The following is a 4,172-nucleotide window of genomic DNA, read 5'->3' as shown; positions in this document are numbered from 1 at the left end:
TGAATTATCTTCAGTAAGATCTTACTTGTGTATGATATTAATGATATTGTTCAATAATTTCCAGATTCTGTGGGATCCCTTTCTTTGGAATGGGTATAAATATGGATCTCTTCCAGTCAGTTGGCTAGGTAGCTGTCTTCCAAATCTCTTGGCATAACCAAGTGAGTGCCTCCAGTGCAGCATTCATTTGTTGAAATATCTCAATGGGTATTCTGTCAATTCCTGGATCCCTGTTCTTTGCCAATTCCTTCATTACAGCTTCGACTTCCTTCTTCAGTACCATTGGTTCTAGATCATATGCCACCTCCTGAAATGGATGAAGATCAACCAGGTCAGTGTTTGGTACAGCGACTCTGTGTATTCCTTCCATCTTCTTTTGATGTTTCCTGCAACATTCAATATTTTTCCCTTAGAATCTTTCAATATTGCAACTTGAGGCTTAAAATTTTTCCTAAATTCTTTCACCTTGAGAAATGTTGAGCATGTTCTTCCCCTTTGGGTTTCTAACTCCAGGTCTTTGTACAATTCTTTATAGTAAGTGGCTTTGTCTTCTCGAGCTGCCCTTTGAAATCTTTGGTTCAATTCTTTTATTGTATCATTTCTTCCATTGGCTTTAGCTACTCTCTGCTCAAGGGCAAGTTTCAGAGTCTTTTTTGTCATTCATTTTGGTCTTCTCTTCTTTTGTTGTCTTTTTAGTGACCTCTTGCTTTCTTCATGGATGATTCTCTTGATGTCATCCCACAATTCTTCTGGTTTTCAGTCATTGGTGTTCAGTGCATCAAATCTATTCTTTAGATGGTCTCTAAATTCAGGAGGGATATATTCTTGATCATGTTTCGGCTCTCGTGGACTTCTTTTAATTGTCTTTAACTTCAAGTTGAACTTTCATATGAGCAATTGATGGTCTGTTCCACAATCAGCTCCTGGCCTGGTTTTGGCTGAAGATATTGAGCTTTTCCATCACCTCTTGCCACTGATGTAGTCAATCTGATTCCTGTGTGTTCCATCTCGTGAAGTCCACACGTACAGCCACTATTAGTGTTGTTGAATAAAGGTGTTTGCAATGAAAAAGTCGTTGGTCTTGCTAAATTCTACCATGAGAGTTCCAGCATTATTTCTGTCACCAAGGCCAAATTCTCCCACTACCTGTGATTCTTCTTTGTTTCCAAATTTTGCATTCCAGTCATTAGTGATAATTAACACATCCTGATTGCATGTTTGGTCAATTTCAGACTGCAGAAGTTGATAAAAATCTTCAATTTCCTCACCTTTGACTTTGGTAGTTGGTGCATAAATTTGAGTAAAAGTCATATCAATGGATCTTCCTTGTAGGCGTATGGATATTAACCTATCACTGACAGCATTGTACTTCAGGACAGATCTTGAAACATCCTTTGTGATGATGAATGCCATGCTATTCCTCTTCAAGCTGTGATTCCCAGCATAGTAGATCATATGGTTGTCTGATTCAAAATGGCCAAAAGCAGTCCATTTCAGCTCACTAATGCCTAGGATATCAATCTTTATGCATTCCATTTCATTTTTGACAACTTTCAATTTCCCTAATTTCCCTTCATTCATACTTTATACTTCCATGTTCCAATTATTAATGGATGTTTGCTGCTGTTTCACTTCAATTTGAGTGGTGCCACATCAGCAAATGGAGGTCTCGGAAGCTTTACCTTATCCATATGCATAAGGCTGGTTTTACTCTGATAATGCAGCTCTTGCTCAGTCCTATTTTGAGAGCTTTCTTACCTAAGTGACTCATCCTCCTCTGTACTGGACAATGTTTCCGGACTATTCATAAAGTTGTGCAGTAATATATCAGACAGTGTTTCTCTGCTATTCATAAAGTTTTTCCTGGCCAATTCTTTGAGAAGTGGATGGCCTCCTCCTTCTTCCTAGTTTGTCTCAGTCTGCAAGCCAGGCTGATACCTGTGCAGCAGGTGCACCTCACTGGGTTTGAAACACCAATAGCACAGCCTCAAGACTCACAGTAACACATCACCACAGTAGTACAAACCGACAGAGAAGTTTATTTCCCTTAGCTGTTGGAAACCTCTCCAACCACCCTTGCCTGGATCCCTGTCGCTGACTCCTCACTCTGACCTGGTCCTGTTGGCCTTTTCTGTCCTTTCCCTGCTTTCCCACCTTGCCACTTACGGGGCATGGCCTGGTTTCCCTCTCCTCACCTGGATCCCTGGGGCTGACTCCTTGATCTTTTCCGGTCCCCTTTGCCTTTTCTGTCCTTTCCCTGCTTCTCCATCTTGTCTCTTGTGAGCTGTGGCCTGTGTTCCCTCTCCTCACTTGGATCCCTGCGGCTGACTCCTCGATCTGTTCCGGTCCCCTTTGCCTCGTCTGTCTTTTCCTTGATTTCCCACCTTGCCACTTGTGGGGCATGACCTGGGTTCCCTCTCCTCACCTGGATCCCTGTGACTGACTCTTCCATCTGTTTCAGTCCCCTTTGCCTTTTCTGTTCTTCCCTGCTTTCCTGCCTTGCCACTTTGGGGTATGGCTTGGGTTCACTCTCCTCACCTAGATCCCTGCATACAATACAAATATTGTATTAGTCCATTATCGTAAAAGTCAAGGAAAGGTTTATGTATGGAAGGAAATGTTCTTTTTTTGTTACCAGGGGTGGGTGGGGAGGGGCGTGAACACTGTCAGGTAGGTAGAGACAAATGTTGATTTGGGTGAAGAGATAGGGAATGTACCAAATGTGAGTGATCAACATGGCGTCATTAAGGAAGAGGAGGACACAGTCCATGGAAAGTACAGGCAACAAAGATGAACTCTTTTGCACATACAGTACTGTGTTGTCAGTGAAGGCAAGCATTGATGTACAGGTGGATAGATAGGTGGACAGGCTAAACTATTAGGTATGTCTATGTAGGAGGGAGTGTGCCCAAATCATGGGTTGGCAGATGATGTTTCTACAAGTGTATTTGTATGTTCTGTAAGAATTCCCAGGTATAGTAGAGCTGACAAGAGAGAAGGCTGTAGTCACTACTTGGCCACTGCCAGCTACCCAGAGTGAGCAAGTAGTTGGACCTGTGGGCTTAGGACCATAGGTGCTTGAGACATCAAGCTCAACTGGCATAACATACTACACAAAAACATTGCTCCACATTATACTTTGTTGCGTAGTGACTGGGCTCTTAAAAACTTGGTGGCAGCCATCTAGATGCAATGATAGATCTCCCCTTGTCCAGAGCAAAGAAGAATGAAGAAAACCAAAGACACATGGAAATAATTAGTCCAAGTGACTGGTACACTATGAGATCCACAGCCTATATGACCATGAGACTAGAAGAACTAGATGGTGTCTGGCTACTACCACTGTCAACCACTGGGAGGGGGATCTCTGTAGAAGATCCTCTATAGAATGGGAGAACAATGTGGAACAAAAGTCAAAAAAAAAAAAAAGGATCTCTTTTGCTGGCCTGATACCTCCTGATGGAACCACTGAGACTATGGGCCCTAGTTTCCCTACAGGTCTGGAACTGAACCCACTCCTGTGGCTTCCAGCCAAACAAAAGACAGCCACATGAGCTGAACACTTACATTAGGTAGGTACACTCATTGGAGAGATCAATTGTGGAATAATAGAAGGGCTGTGTATGCACAGGGAGACAGCTTGGGGGTCAAGAGTGCAGAGGAGTGAAGGACACAGGGAAGAGATAACTATAGGGAGGAAGTGGAAGGGGAGCCATTACATGGTAATAAATTTTAGTCAATGTCATGAGACAAAGTGTATGTGAGCTGCTGCATGGAAAGTGAATTTGCTCTGTAAACTTTCACCTAAATCACAATAAAATTAAAAAACAAACAAACAAGACTAGCATTGGCAATATTAATTTCTGATAAAACAGAGTTTAAGATAAAAACCACCATAAAAGACAACTAATGGATTATATAATGATTAAAGGGATACATTGAAAGAGAGAATGTAGTCATAAGATCTACACATCCAATGAAAGAGCCTCAGAATACATAAATCAGACTTTAAGAGAATTGAAAAGACAAATAGATGACTCCACAGTCACAGTAGGAGATTTTAATGCACTACTTTCAGTGAGGGAGCTCTGATAGCGTAGTGCCTAAGGCATTTGACTGCTAACCAGAAGGTTGGTGGTTCAAACCCACCAGCCACTCCTCAGAAGGAAGGT

This window comes from Orycteropus afer, unplaced genomic scaffold (assembly GCF_000298275.1).
Source record: "Orycteropus afer afer isolate SDZICR_OR568_19922 unplaced genomic scaffold, OryAfe1.0 scaffold00163, whole genome shotgun sequence".
Classification (NCBI taxonomy): domain Eukaryota; kingdom Metazoa; phylum Chordata; class Mammalia; order Tubulidentata; family Orycteropodidae; genus Orycteropus; species Orycteropus afer.
Note: the sequence above shows the minus strand (reverse complement) of the source record.